General features: G+C 34.1%; 1 protein-coding gene across 2 annotated transcripts in view; it reads left to right on the top strand.

The window, feature by feature from the left end:
- The window catches only part of Kdm3 (Lysine demethylase 3), a 590,511-nt gene that overhangs the window by 383,462 nt on the left and 189,548 nt on the right, over window positions 1-17,501 (top strand). The gene's annotated exons all lie outside the window — the stretch shown is intronic.

The raw sequence follows: 17,501 nt of genomic DNA, 5'->3' as shown, positions 1-17,501 counted from the left end.
ATTATTTATTATATTATGAATATAGTTAAATGTGGTTGTAAAGTGAACTCGTTAAGAGTGCTTCCTGCTAACATTGATATTTATATATAAGGGAATATCCTGTGTAAGCCAACCAATGTGAAAATGGCAAGAATCTTCGTCATAAATTTCGATATCTATCAATCTTTCTTTCGGTATATGTTACAGTGAACCCGCTGAACAATTAACAAAAAGTAGGCGGGACTAATATGTTTATTGTCTATCGTCATTATCGCCAACAGATTAGATCACGCCTATTGTATCGCTCGGTGCTTCTCCCACCCTTATTTCCTACCCAACGTATTGTAGTAACCCCTCTTGTTGTACGTACATTTTTCAAAGTACTTAATTATAATAATGTCATATTATTATATCCATAAGATCAGGAATTTCATAGTCTCTTTGTGCTTGATTAATAAACTTTTTGACAGTCTATTGTATATATTCTTCTTATTATTATAAAGACTAATTATTATTCAATTAAGGGATTAGTGTCAATCAAAGAAATTTCAGAAAACCTTCTTGTATATCGATGGAGACTAAACATATAAAAATATGCAAAGGGGGACTTCTAATTTTCGTACAAACTCTAAAATGAAAGGGTATCTATATCCCTTTTTTGCAAAAGGTTTCACCTGGAAAAAGTTTCATCATTTTTATTGTCAACCGCGTTATTTTAATTTCCATATTAAAAAGCTTACTGACACCTGGCTCACAGTTCCGTCAAAGGTGCTAGAACGAATAGGGGATATCAATGTATGCCTCTTTCACGACCCCACAAAGGATTGGTTTAGTTTTAGACTGTTTTGAACTTTTGTAAACAGCTGTCGATTACAATAATAAATTTGCAAGCCTAATATTTTCTCCGTATGAGAAATAGCGTCTCATAAAACTTTATATTATTATGCAGTTGGATTACGGCGGACCTATAGATAAACTACACACTCGCGGATATTTTTAATTTTATGTGTATGGTAGATCTATGCGTGTTGATAAAAAGTGTATTTTATTGACTGTTCATAACATTGACAACAATCATAGGAAATCGATATTACCATAGGTATAGATAGAATTTCGAAATGCTTGCCATATTACGTCCAAATTTGGAAATCCTGTCCCGGAGTATTAAAAATTTATTTAGCTACCCCATTTGTATAATTAATTATGCAGGGCATTGGACTGCGGAATCAACATATTGGACTGCGGAATCAACATAAAGTAATTCCCAGCACTCATTATTCGAGTGCAGACAATCCGTCAGACTTTTCGCACCAACAAGCATTTCTGATGATTGTATGCGGACAACCATACGTGAATGCCCAAAATTACGAAATGTGAAAACGATTTTAAAGAAAGCACGTGGCATACCTACCAACTTCTTTACGAAAGTGTCACAATCTCAGCGGTACCTACGTGTAAATTGTACGTTTACATTATAACCGTGAACATTTATTCATATGACAGTTGTCAGAATACCATTGATACCGAATGACACGTTTTTCGCCCAGCTTTTCGCCGAGCGGTAATTTGTACACATTTATAATAGTCTGTATAATATGTATTAAATACAATATGTACCTGTATAAATAATATAGTTTCTTTATTAACTTAGTAGGTATCTACAATTCACTAGACATCCACTTTCAGTGCATAAGACAGAATATTTGAGAATGAAAGAAATAAATGGGAAGATGTGGAAAGTGTAAGTACTTATATTGAATAATAGGTATATATATAAATACACGCACAGGTTACTTACAACCTATATATAGGCTTACCCAGGGAATACAGAATTAATGGAAACTGAAATACCTAACGGGTGTGGAGTAACAGGCAACCGATCTTGAGTTCCAAAGAAAATGGGATAAACTTACAACTTAAACACGTGTCAAGAATACGGCTTTCTAAGCTTATACTTCATTCTGACAACTGCTCTGGGTGTATGCACTGACGCTCATTCAATAATGGTGTATTTGAAGGTTGCAACACACTATTGCACGTCTGTAATGTGTGGTTCATTTTCGTAGGATACTCACACATTCAAAATATAGTGTATTGGGGTGTAGACTATCGGAATTCTATTTATTGATTTGTACTGTGCCTATACTCTTATGGGCTTTCCAGACGTTTTTCTCGAACGATTTATTTCTAATTATAACCGGCGCAGTGTATTCGGATGTATAGCAATCCTAGATACTGATGATGGCCGAATCCTACTGCACGATATTAATCACAACAATTAAAAAAAACGAATTGATCAATAGAATTTATTACTTACTTATTATTTATTTAAAATCGATTAAGTATAAATATTTGATATGATGATATGCTTAATATTGTATAAAATAACAATGAATCCATAATCGCTAACATCCTGCCAAAACGCCCACCGTCCAGAAGTTCAACAGAATCGACTATTCATCCGCTATTCTTGAATTCGATCTTTGGTTTTCAGATGACTGAAATGTAAAATAATTGTTGTATCGACAGGAAATGGTGGCCGCAGGTTTAGTGCAGGACTGAATACTTTATGAATTTATTTATGACCATTCTTTTTTGCACGTCCGGTATTTTAAGTGTTTTTGCATACATATTATTTTTATTGTATTTGAGACTGAGGAAAAAGTGTTTAAATATTAATTGATTTTTTACAGTTATATTAATATGTTTTTATTCTTTCATGGTTTGTAAATTTAATTAATCATATAAGTACATTTGTGACGTTAAAAAACAAACTTGGCCATCTCCAGTCACTGACTTTTTTGAGATTTTTGGTTGGTATGACTGCTTGTGTTGTTTTATATAATAATATTCACTTCAGACATGTCTATCTCCTTATTTTCTGCTTAAAAAATCAAAATAAAAGTTGTGATTTTTTTCAAACTTAGTCATCTCCATTGACTTTTTATATCAAACGTGGTCACATTCGTCTTAGCCAATCACGACGTAGCACTTTTTCAGAATGGCCAATCATGTCGTGGCATTTTATCAATATGGTTCCCATCAGCAAAAAGTTTTCTCTGTATTAAGATGTGCTCTTCAAGTTTTTAAGCGAAATAATTGTCAAAGAATGGAAAATAATCCAAATAAAGTTTGAAATAGTGTCTCCAGAGAATGCACGAAAGTTTACCAGATCAAATTATACCATTAAACGTTCAAAGAAGACTGAAAAACGGTAAGTAAATTTTGATTTTCAAACGTTTTACGACAGTTAGCATCTTAGAACCTCAGGGCTGTGCCTTGGCTGTTCATATTTTAAGTTCAGTTTTAAAGCTGCATAATATCGTGTAAACTGGTTCAGTCATCTATATTTTTTTATATATTTTTATTCAAAAATATTGTTATGTTTGCTTAGTTACCTATTTAATTCTAATATCATAAAACTCAAAATAAATTCATAAACCCAATTATAATTTTCAAATTATTAAGTGGTAGTTGTAAAAAATATGAAATAAGTTATACATTTATATTGTTGTTTTTTTCGGGTGCCGGACGAAATCCCGAAGGCCGAAATCCCGAAAAATAAAAAAAATATAAACAGTAATAATTTTCAACCAGCGGCACCCCAATAGGCGGCGCTTTTCCTCGATTGTATAATTTAACAAGATAATTAAAATAGTTATATAAAAACTATTATTAATTATAAAATGAAGCAAGAAAATAATTTTCAACCAGCGGCACCCCAATAGGCGGCGCGTTTTTTAGAGTGTGTAATTTAACAAGATAATTAGAATAGTTATATAAAAACTATTATTAATTATGGAATGATGCAACAAAATAATTTTCAACCAGCGGCATCCCAAAAGGCGGCGCTTTTTCTCGATTGTATATTTTAACTAGATAATTAAAATAGTAGTATTTAAAACTATTATTAATTATGGAATAAAGTAACAAAATAATTTTCAACCAGCGGCACCCCAAAAGGCGGCGCTTTTTCTCGATTGTATATTTTAACTAGATAATTAAAATAGTAGTATTAAAAACTATTATTAATTATGAAATGAAGCAAGAAAATAATTTTCAACCAGCGGTACCCCAATAGGCGGCGCTTTTTCTTGAGTAAGTAATTTAACAAGATAATTAAAATACTTATATAAAAACTGTTATTAATTATGAAATGAAGCAACAAAATAATTTTCAACCAGCTGCACCCCAATAGGCGGCGCTTTTCCTCGATTGTATAATTAAACAAGATAATTAAAATAGTTATATAAGAACAATTATTAATTATGGAATGAAGTAAGAAAATAATTATCTTGTTTAATTACACGCTCTAGAAAAAGAACCGCCTATTGGGGTATCGCTGGTTGAAAATTATTTTTTTGCATTATTTCATAATTAATAATAGTTTTTATATAACTATTTTGATTATTTTGTTAAATTATACAATCGAGAAAAAGCGTCCCCTTTTGGGGTGCCGCTGGTTGAAAATTATTTTGTTGCTTGATTCCATAATCATGAATAGTTTTTTTATAACTATTTTAATTATCTTGTTAAATTACACATTCAAGAAAAAGCGCCGCCTATTGGGGTACCGAAAATTATTTTTTTGCTTCATTCCATAATTAATAATAGTTTTTAATACTACTATTTTAATTATCAAGATAAATTATACAATCGAGAAAAAGCGCCGCCTTTTGGGGTGCCGCTGGTTGAAAATTATTTTGTTGCTTGATTCCATAATTATGAATAGATTTTAATATAACTATTTTAATTATCTTGTTAAATTACACATTCAAGAAAAAGCGCCGCCTATTGGGGTACCGCTGGTTGAAAATTATTTTTTTGCTTCATTCCATAATTAATAATAGTTTTAATACTACTATTTTAATTATCTAGATAAATTATACAATCGAGAAAAAGCGCCGCCTTTTGGGGTGCCGCTGGTTGAAAATTATTTTGTTGCTTCATTCCATAATTAATAACAGTTTTTATATAACTATTTTAATTATCTTGTTAAATTACACACCCAAGAAAAAGCGCCGCCTATTGGGGAACCGCTGGTTGAAAATTAATACTGTTTATATTTTTTTATTTTTCGGGATTTCGGCCTTCGGGATTCCGGCCATTCGGGATTTTGGCTTTCGGGATTTCAGCATTCGGGATTTCGTCCGGCACCCATTTTAACACAACCCTGTTGGTTAGAATACAAAACAAAACTGTCCATCTCCTGGTCAAATCCAGATGATACAAAACAAACATAGCCATCTCCAACATAAAATCGTAAATATCTTGTTTGTTAAAGATTCGCGATTATTGAGCATTGTTTAAATCGTATCTTTTAAATAAAATATAATCATAAATTAGGAAATTATTAACTTACGGGTTCAAATTAACCACAAAAACAAAAAAGTTGATTTACTCAGTTTCACTTGTGATGGAGATGGCTACGTTTGTTTTTTAGCGTCACATTTATCAGCATCAGGTCGGCGGAGGTCTGGGTGAAAACCTCCCCAAGTTGTTCGCTGCATTGCCCTACGATTGTCCTCTCGCCGAGTGACATTTCATCAGCTTGACGACCTCTATGATATCGCGTACTCATGGTTTCGCGGTTTACCTTATAATATTTCCCGTTGTGCCCACCATGCACCTTTCCACGTCACGTTGCGAAACTTTGTAGATTATACATATCATTACCCAGGGTCGATCCATTGCTGGATGAAGGCGTCCCCATAGCTCTATTCACTCTTATCCTTAAGTTCATCACAGTCACGTATTCATAAAAACAAGTTCTGTAAATTTAAATACTTTCTATTTGTATGTATTCCATATCTATATTGTGTGGTCATGTGGTGACACACCAGCCGCAAAGCACGGCCGATACAGTTCAGAAAAACAAGATTGGTAAAGAGAGAATGCAGAGATGTTTAAAACAGCGGTCGTGTTTTTCTGGTCAGTATAATTATTATATAGACGCATTATGCGGGTGGTGTATCCATTATCCTTTGAGTTGTTTCTATACTAATTTGCTAAATATTTATACCTTCCTAATCTCCAAACTGCTGAAGTGACATTGGTGTGTCTTGTCGTTTCGCTGAATGCATAATCACTGGTACTGGGTCAACCAGTCGTACCCCAGACGCCCAGAACTAGATAAAATTGATGAATGGCCTTCCTAAATGCTGCTGGATGAATAGATAGATTATGCGGAAATAATATGTGCCAGTAAAAAGGTGTAGACCAAGAAAATATGGCGAAGCAAGGTGTCGAAACTCGGTTACTGAGATGTTGATGATGGTTTTAATGCTACTAAATACTTCAAACTATAATTATTATTATTGTTCAATATTCGACTACCGTCATTCATACTATGAACAATACTGTGTAAAAATATATAGGAAGTAGGAACCACCAGTATAAGTTGTCCGCTAAGTGAGGGCGACACATCGTCGCTGTAGGATTGGTTTCCCGAATAGACCAAATGTTCAGGAGACGAAAAACAAATTTCATAATCCTATATTTAAATACATGGAGATATTTAAATTGTTATTTTATAGCATATGAATGATGTATTCATTACCATTGCAAAGTAATTTAAAGAAAAGGATGGTTCTCATCCAATTAGATTCAAAAAAACATTCTACATTAAGAGGTCGATTATGACAAAAACGGATATTCGGGAAACCAATCCTATAGCGACGACATGTTAACATTTGACATATACCTAATTTAATACTTTTTATACTGTGATGAGGTTAGTTCTAAATTCGAACACCTGACGATTTGTGATAGTATCTATAGCTAGTCTATTGAGTGACGTGAAAAGTACCTATTTATAGATTTTTTTAAAACCAGTTTTGTTTTATTTACATATTAGCATGTGTTTATGGAGTAGGCACCTACCTAAAATTAGTATGTTGAAAGTAGGAATAGTTATTTTGAAAAATCACGAGATTCAAATCAGTTTTTAACAGATAGTAATTGCTTGTGCATGCCTTATCATTTTTCGTCAACTAGATCGTTAGGTAATTTAACAGAGAAGAGCATGCAGAATATCACGATCTAATTAACTATAGTGGGTACATAATCATAAATAATCTCTCTTTTTTTCAACTAAAATTAATTTCTAAATTAAGTGCAAGACCGACATTTATTTCTGCGCAACGGTAAAACTAAAACTGAGAGGTCATAAGGTCAGGTCATTCGTGTCTGTCGTTTGAATGACAGAATACTCGATAAGAAAATTATTTACTCTTCATTATTCATTATCGCCTGGTACATTCAAGTGAAAGCTATTTAATAACGCCATTATTCTCTATGGTGCTCAAAAACTGGCATAATTCACCACATCACCTATATTCCAGATATTTTGGATTGGTCATATTTGGATTATAGTGTGGGTTGAATCTGCAATTTTTCCTGTTTCGACGTCATTATATTTTTTTTACTGAACTGCTATAATACAATTAAAAAATAAAGTAAACAAAACGTGAAATTGTCAAATAAATCAAACAATCTTTCAATTAAAACCTGATTCTAAATCCAATTGAAATATCCAAACATGCAACACACGTCCAAGTTGAACAATGCAAGATAAAATGGCTGCCTCGTAATTGTATTCATATGAGCTGATGTAACAGGCAAGCATGTGAGGGAAGAGATAAATCGCCTAGGACAGGGCACCACCTGTCCCTTGCACCCTCCCCCCTCGATCAAAACCGCTCTTGGGCAGGCAGCAGTCAGTCGGGGGGCAACGAACGGCGCCCCCGTTCTATACCTCTTCCCGTTTTATGCGCGCCTGGTACATGCTCAACTTTTTATGGGGACACAATAATGCAACTTAATTTTTTTTATATTTCAAGCACGGCTGACGATCATCATGTCTCACTGACCGCATTATCACGAGTTCGCCATATTTCCTTTTTTTTTTCAAGAATGAAAGCGCACATCTTCGTCATCAAATCAAAGGAAGTGAAAATTGTAGTCACTTATTTTTATTAAATTCTTGAATGACGCTGTTTACTAAATGTAAAGAAAATATATCATTTTATTCTTATATTGTATTTAGAATATTTAGATTATCTTCGGCGGTTTTCTCTTTGTTTGACGTACAGCTTCGAATAAATAGTGTACTATTTTTAGTACAGAACATTCCTATAAGTATATTTTTGGATGATTCACACTCTATCTATATTTTGTTTTAGTATTTACAATGTATGTTGTGACTTATACCATGTCGGGGTACCAATTATGAAACTTTAATGGTAGGTAATGAACTCACATTAAATCGAATCGATTCTCGACCGCAGTAGCGTAATTATGATAACAATGATAACTGATAACTTGTTTACTGTTTAATATTAATTGATAATGTAGTATTTAAATGTATTTATATTTTGTAGGTCAACTATAAATTATATTACTCAAAAAGTTATTGGTTAGATTTAGTCACAATCATTTTACTTTCGTCAATACCCATGTGCCGCATTTTGACTGAGGTACATAATTTTGTTAAATTTCTTCTGAGTTTTGATACGACTACAAATTCTTACAAACTATTAACTATTGTATCAGTCGACCACATTACAATAAAATGTAAATGTCTATGCTAAGTTGTATCATCGCACGGGCGTATTATGCATTAATTTTTCATCATTCAAAACGGATTTTCTTTCTTAGTGTCGTGTTTCATTGCAACAAAATAGTTTCGCCGTAGGCGGCCGCCCGATTCATTATTGCTCTGCCGCGAATCTTTACAATGCAATACATAAATGCGCTATATTATGCTGTAAGTGTATCTTTATTCTTTACGTTGGTAATCTCTCTTCGTCGGTAACATAAACAAATTAACTTGCATTTCCTCATTAGCGCTCGCCATAAAGTCAAAAAAGTTGCCAACTTTTTAACGTTTTACTTGCCAGAACTAGCACTTTTCGATAGGCATCTTAGCATGCAAAAAATGCATCTAGCGTATGGCGTTTTTATCAGCGTTTTTTGATGCCTTCAACAGCTTTAAATGTGCTGAAAATCAGCTAGATATTTACAACGCAATGAAACAAAAGGAGCATTCTTGACGTTATAGTGATATAATGGTATCAAATATTATAATAAAATGTGTGCTTAGGCATGTGGCATCATGCAGCAGGCGTGAAAGAAAAATAAAACGTGAATCCCCACGCATAGTTACCTCTTATCTCTTCTACTCTGAAGAATATTTACCTCTTATCGTTTCTACTCTGAAGCATAGTTACCTCTTATCGTCGCGCAGTAGGCTCTTTTAACAGTACCTAGCAGAATAGTTTGTCGATTATTGCAATGACGTCAATGCGGTAGATGAATAAACATTGCATTTTAATTATATACCTATGTATTATTAAAATCTAATTTTCAATGTAAGATTTTTGATGGTATCGATGGTCACTTTACCTACCTTTTTTTTCGACCATGTCCGATCCTAATAAGATCATATTATAGGCCTCCACAGAGTGGAGGTTTGTATTAACAGATTTTAGTTTTACGAGAACTGGATGTCAGCCACTTGCTCAACCTATTAGGTCCATACTCTGACTCATACACAAATTGAAAAACAATATGTGTACCCGACCCAGGATTTGAACGGGATCCCACGACGCTACAGGCCGACGCTTAAACCGCGTGGCCATCGTGGGGTAATAACCGTTTTTATCTACGGTGAATCCGGCCCAGCACATTGGCAGTCTACCTTTGTCTTACTGTAATTAAGCTATATATAGAAATAAACATCAAAAATTCTCATACATAAATCAAAATGCATTATAGGTATATACAATATTAGTAGGTATTCTTGTTTACCTGTCTCCGAATTCGCCGGCTCGCATTGCGAAGAAACTAGTTTCAGATTGACATTACGATAATAAGAACCGGTTCGCAGTTAAAATCACATTAAGTTAAATTGATGCCCATAATATTATTATTTTTCTCATCGCGGTCTCTCTTCGCCCAGAGCCCTGGATTAATAACCTCACGAGGCAGAAGAAAGATCAATGCTCTACCGTTTTACCTTTGTGTTTTGATTTTGGTGGGTACCTAGGTAGTCCATATCAGTTATGAGTCGCGTGACACGTGTTTGATTGGAACATTAGTCATTTTATGATTTATAAAGAAACATCGTGTACTTTTTTATGTCGTGATTGTATGACCTTTTGGTTGTTTAATAAATCCGTCATTTCAATCAATCCGTTGATTCCAGTTCGTGGGTATGATCCAGTTTCATGTCTCCATTTGACACACTCAAAAAATGTGATCCGTTGCATGTCGACTTTCGTAAATTTTATCAATCAATGCAATACATTAGTCAATACCTGTTATTGATTATATCTCTTATAGTTCTTCCATCGACATGTTCCGTCGCTCAAGCAAGCTCCACGTATCCGTTAAGTACACCTTACTATTCCATAACATAAAAATAACTTCTGAAATCTTCAACCGAATGGGATTTCAATTCACAATACATAATTATCACATGCCGGGCAAGTGCTTTACTAATTAAGCTACCAACGCACTCGAGTAAAGCGTCAATTACATTGAGCTACTTTACGAGCTGTTTGTTGGCGAATTTAAAAGCGGGCGATTCAGCTACTGCGATTGTGATGATGACAAACAAAACTTTCCATTCGCTGAGAAGCCACAAGCCAGCGACTATTTTGACAGAACGTAGTTCTTTTTTTTACCGGGAGGTTGCTACTACGCTCTACTGCGCAGACGCAGTCGGCCCACACGCCGGCGTGTAGCGTGTAAAGTTGACTGGCTTTCAACTTTTCTCGGTAGATTGTTTACAATTTGCTTGTTAGCTTGTTCGGTGATGACACTGGGCGACTTTACAGGCAGATTGTAAATTCGACAACATGCAGCTCGTAAAGTAGCTCAATGTAATTGACGCATTAAGTTTTCGTGTTGGTATTCTGTATCTGAATCACTGACTACTCGTAGAAGTGTTGGCTACTTGATTATTTGTCTAAAATAATGTAATTTTTAAAGTATGGTATAACAATTTGAATTTACATGTTTTTTACGTACAAACATTATAATATTGTGTGTACACAGTTGTTCAAAAGTAGGGATAGTTCCAATCGTAATGCACTTACCGTTATCGACCTTTAGCATTTATTTTATAGGTACCCACTACCCAGCGTAACTCTGCAGGCTACCTTTTACAGAAGACGTCATGAATCATGAACGGTTAACATGATTTAGTTTGTATTATTCTGAAGCATAAAGTACCTACTTGGAAGTAAATTAAACAAGCAGATGCTCTCACGTGAGCACTTCATTTTTATTGTACAAACAACCGTTAATTACTGACGCTAGAGGTGTACGTTGACTTTAGTATATCTTTATATTGTTACCGAGTTTAATAATTTATAAGCATTCCTATGTCAGTATTATCATCAACTAATGTAGACTGTAGAGGTGTTTCACCGTGCGCCCACCAAAACGTTGGGTCGTTGCATTTTTATGTATGTATGCCCTTCTTATTTCACGTAGACATACCTCACCAACCGGCTTTCACATTGCCTACGTCGGGAGGGTTGACAGGCGAGCGGAGGGTCGGAATGATGTGTTTGGTGGTATTGTCCGAAGAAATCGGCGTGTAGTCGCATGTAGAAGACTTGCAGTGACGTACCTGTCATGGCGGCAACGCGTGCTTGGGGCGTATTTAAGTAATGTATCGGTTCTTCTTTTAGATACGACTCCTTTCCTGTTTCGCAATGAAAAGTTTACTAATAATAATTCCAACATCACCCCTGATCGTTTTAGATACATTTTTTTATAAAAAGCTTCAAATTACATAATTTGACAGATCCGTATATCGCGAGAGCGTAAAATGAAATGTTAAAATTTGGGGGCGTTTCTCATTTGAAAACAGAATTGCGATTGTCTCCACTGGAGGGGATTGTTAATTCACAGTTTTAAGACGTAGAAAAGAAGTCCTCTTAGTCTTAAGAATTAAAACCTCTCCAAATTTTTGTTTTAGTCGATATTTGTTTCGGTTGGTTATATTTAATATTACATTATTACCATTGACACTTTTTAGTTGAAATTGACAGGACTTTCGATAGAAATAATTCTATATTGAAACCCCTACTTATGTATGGCTGAAACTGTATTTTCTACTTAATTAATAAACTGATTTTACATTAATAAATTTTCATTATCATCTGATAGCTTGGCAAACTCCTGGCAACCTTGCATAGTAATCAAGCATTTAAATTTTAAACCCATGGCCCGTGCAATCAATGAGAGGCCAATGTTTTTTTTTTAACTCACGTTTACTACATGAAGATTACATAAATTACCCGATTGTAAGAGTGGGTAGGCATTGAACAATGGCCCAAATGCATTCCGAGAATTTATTATGTTTTCTTTGATAAGTTTGTACGTTTTCACATTCAGTGACTGAACTAAGTCCATTGAACTATTAAATTAAAAGAACCTTCTCCGTTACGCAAAAAATGCAAAGTTTCCAAACACATATCAAACAGCTTAAGCAACAAAATATGATTCAGAAAATGAATCCTACTTGCTGTCCATTAATAAAATTGTAGTTCGTGGAATTTTTATTCAAATTGATTTAAGTTTTTGGTGCTTTAGTATGAAAATTTCAACACTTACTACTTAATATTAATGTACATTCGCGATCCTTTAGTACGGACATGTCCAACGTGTCAACGTCAACCACCGCACATATTAATTTTGTAGAAAGTAGTATGTATGCGATACCGAAGTTTTGATTTGCTTAAATTATAGTCTCATTTTTTTACCACATTCTTCACATAGGTACTCATTTCTCACAGAACGAATGTCATACATAACTATAATATTTTAGTTCACACTTTTTCATGGTATGGTAATTTGACGAGTTCAATTATCTACGCAATAATTATAATATTTTAAAGTACACAATTTATTGTTCAATATAAAAAAATAGTAAGATCCAGGGAACATTCTAATGGTAGATTATGCGTTTTATAACTTTGATTGAAATTTTTACTACACTGATACGCCTCTTTGCCTGTTTATCTCGTACTTATAAAATTATATTCACTTGTAGTAATAAATAAGCAAATAGATAATATGTAAAAAAAATTGAATACTATATTATTATCTCCCTCATTTTCATCCTAGAGCCGGTGTGCAAAGTTATGAAGCGTATAGGTTCTATGTGTGGTAGAAACAAGGTGTGGAGAACTACGGGATTTAAAGTTCGCGCATTTAATATTAGTGATATTTGATGACATTCTGGAGGCTTTGTATATTTAACATTTTATTGCCTGACCGCCATAATTAATTCCGTTTTCTTGGTCTTGACTAGCTTTACATTTATATTATCTTATTAATCTGTTCTGTGGCGGGAACAATAAATTGGGAAAATTGCTGTATTGTATTGGCAACACTAACAATTTACTTTACTACGGTATTCCTTTTTCAAATTGCTTTATCAACGTAGAAAAACTTGGCTTGTTTAGTTCTGCTGTCTCGACTCTCTACTACTTGCCTACCATACCTACGTTCTAGTCTTGTAATACAACTTCTGTGGAGTCTTCATCGTAATGTAATGAAGTAATTAGCGGCGAACAATGCCAACCCACGCAAATATTCCACTTTCTACCAATTAGCTTTGAAAACTCGCTGTCTACAGCTGATGTATGTTACATTACTAAAATGCACAGCAATAATAATAATTCGTGTACATTGACTTGCGTTTGAAACAATCGACTATCAAAACAATAATGGCCATATAATGTGATTTACAATACTTTTTTTACAATAAAATTATCCGATTGTATTTTGATAATATTTCGCAAGATTGTACGTAAAACTGATACTTACATAGATACGTAATTTGGTCCAGTTTGATTGCATTTCGATATTGCCGAATTCGTTTGATAATATACCTAATACACTAATAGTCCAGTTGTCTTTTTTCCTTATAACTGGTTATCAGTTTGGTTGAATCGACGAAAGTAGTGCTTACATGGTAAAACTCTATTATAAACTATGTTTCTATTTTGAACTAGTTTAATTGATATAAATTCATTAGTTATTTGTCACAAACTTAACTATAAAACTGTTATACCATTGTTCACTTTGGACCGTTAGGATATTGAGCGAGATGGGAGAATTTTGATAAAAGGTAAAGAACAAGATATTGTGGTCTAACTACGGTTGCCGTCGTAATATTAATACATCGGTAAGACGGGTGAACAGAAATGTATTATTTGTAATTGTGATGAATTGACCAAATCAGAGCCAGTTTGATTTTGTTTGATATTCGCGCTTTTTTAGTAAGCCATGCTGACCTTTAGCGCGAGCGACTATCATAAACGCCTTCTCAAACTTATATTTATATCATATTTATATACTTAATACGGGATCAGTCGTCCTTCCACCGATCCACCGACCCAGCAAGCATCCGATTCAAAATGTAACTTCTCCATATTTATTTTTATGGGGAATGGAGCGTGTCGTAATGTTGAGCGCCTTTCAACAAGTTAATAATCAATTCCATAACCGTGTATAACATTTTATAATTGTACGACTGGTTAAAACTGTTTCGAGGCCCCTTTTAAATCATTCGACGAATAGATTGCGTTATCTGCGTCAAAGAAAATCGTCACTGGCAGGAAGAATGATAGTCTAGAAAAACTCGCGCTATTTGATCAGGTTGAAGGTTAGAAAGGTGGAGGAAGAACTCCACTGATTTCACAAAAAATGCCACGGATTTTCGCTGGCATAAACCCTGAATGGCGAGGGGGATGGAGCCAAGCCAAAGAAAATGGGAGTCAGACAAACAAACCATGTTGGTCACGATACTCGGTGATAGGTCCTGACTAGAGAATAGGTACATAATTTTAAAAACGTGTTATTCATTCGGCATGCGATAAGCCCTATCCTCTGCTTCATCAGGTTATGTGTTAGTTGCTCTCACCCATACTGAAAGACCAATAGTCTTGACCTCGGGATTTTTTGATAATTTGTCGCGTCCACCCAAGGACAAGTTTGTTCAATCTGTTCTTACTTGCGATCTCTAATAGCAATCCCCCCTTTAACAAAACAATCCCCTCCAGTCCTCTCATTGTATCTATGGATCGAAAATCAATTAAATATTGTGTATAAAGATATGAAGTAGCAGAGATGATGGTAAACGAGGTAAAGAAGGGAGGTAGCTATTAATTTTATTATTCATGGACTTCTCAGTATTTTAATCGCCATTCTTCGAAACAATCGTACCTATAACATGATTTTCCTTTACATTTACAATCTTGCAAAATGACATTATTCATAGACTATAGATACATCTAGACGCCACCCGTTGCATTGCTAAATGAAGCTACGTGCCGTGCGTTTGGTTTGTGGGCGAGCGAACGCATTCGCCTACAAATGTTCGTGACCATAGACCATTTCGCTAGTGCTCGCCCAAAGTGCTCGCACTAGACGCTCAGAATTAAAATATAATTTTCTATTTTTTTACGTTATATAGTATTTTTAAGCGGTCAAAATGCAACCATTAGGTAAAGATATCCATAATTTAAGTTATTTTAAAGAAACACTAGGTCAGTGATATTAAAATAAATAATAATATACAAATAAATTGTCACGAACATGTATCAACTTACCTATGAAACGTAATACCATCTTCTTGCTTATCAGTACGACTACCATATTTTAATACAACACGCAGAACCACCTTTCCTACTTAATTAACTAAAAATATATACCACTGACTTTATGTTTAACACAAAAAATAGCAAATTTAGCAACACGAACTCGCAGATTATCGATGCTACATGAAGCGATTCACCACGATTTGCCAGCGATACTTTTGGAAACTGACTCAAAAATATGTAGACCTTTTATCTTACTCTAGCGCGTATCGCAGAGATTATAAGGGTGCCGAATACTTTCTCACTCGCACTCATGCATCGTTTTTCTTCAGGCCTTGACATTATTTTATTATCACCAATTCCGACGCCTAAAATGAAATTTCTCAGAATCAAAAACCAGAACTGAATCGTGAATAAATTATTATTATTTAATAATAAACAATTTTGTTGGTCCACGAGCGACCGTTTTGCTTTTATTTTTTTGGCAAATTTGTTCAATGCAATTAACCTGAAAAAACAAATATCTTTAGACAATGGCGGCTGAAGAAAATTCACAACAATGCCTGAATTGCAAATCGGGGCTATAAAGCGTAACGGATCTGGAACAATGGTTACCAAAAAAACCGTAAGTAAGGAAAAACTAAAAGAAGTATGATACTTTTTCGCCAGCTGATTACATGTACTTACAAAACTTTTTTTCCTATATTACGCTAGGTAGTAGAAAACTTCGTTGCATCGTATTAGTAGATTATCATTTATTTTTGCTCATTCAATTATATTTCATTAAAGACACTTAGAAATATCGACAGAATTAAGAGAAAATACATCAGAAAATTATTTGGTTAAAATATCAACATGTCCAAAAAACCGATGATTTGTTTCTAAATTATTGGTATAATTCCTGAAAAAAAAACTATTCTAAAATATTATATATATATTATTAGTAAGTATGTAAACAACACTTAGGAATACTTTTTATTACAACTTTTTTATTAGGTCGTATTCTTATTTGTCCGGTGTTTGTTGTCCGGTACAAATCTTGCAATCGATTTTTAACTAACTTCCCGTCTAGCTAGACATTTGAAACTTGTAGAATATATCAGAACACGATGCCAATGCATTTTTTAAATACTTTTAGCCATTTTTAAGTAGAATTAAATTAATTTTCAGTTAATTCTGTTTTGTATGAAAAGTTATTTCGGAAAAAATCCGTAATCCAATCCACTATTATTGGTTCCTAGGTCCTAACAACTAAATTATTAATATTATACATTTCAGTATTATTTCTATAAAATACATTTTTTTTTGATCGTATAAGCTAGTCAAGTCAAGTGTATATGATTTTTAACAGAAAATTTAAAAACGTTGTATATAAAAAGTTCTTTTTATCTTGTAATTATTTTAAATTATACTAGTTATAACCAGTGGCGAAGGGTGCCTATTGAAGGAACTGGAAGTAGGCTGGGGTAGATTATAGAAAAATCATATGGGACTCTACAGGTTGGAAGTTGTATTAACAGATTTTTAGTTTTACGAGAAATGGATGATAGCCAGTTATTTGGCGTAAAACTCACTTAACGCAGCGAGTGGGGCGCTCGCGCAAAATTTCACAAGTGGCGCGTAAATCATCGAAAATACAACGTAATCAAATACGCCAGCGCACACTGGATTTGACGACGCATTGTGCCCGCCTGCCCCATGAGTCACCGTCGTGTGGCTTCTCAGCGGCACGAATTAACGAAAATACAACGTAGTCCATTCATTGAACACGGAAAGCAAAATCACGCTCCTGGAAGCGTCGTCGATAGACGGGCGAGAAGCCATTATTTAATAACAATGAAATTATTGTTTAGTTATTGCGTGTCCGATATTTCGCTGGTAGAATGATGTCATCGTGAA

Source organism: Rhyacophila brunnea, unplaced genomic scaffold, assembly GCF_057557595.1.
Source record: "Rhyacophila brunnea isolate RB1 unplaced genomic scaffold, BYU_Rbru_1.0 scaffold_14, whole genome shotgun sequence".
Lineage (NCBI taxonomy): Eukaryota > Metazoa > Arthropoda > Insecta > Trichoptera > Rhyacophilidae > Rhyacophila > Rhyacophila brunnea.
This window is presented reverse-complemented; position numbering and strand designations above follow the sequence as displayed.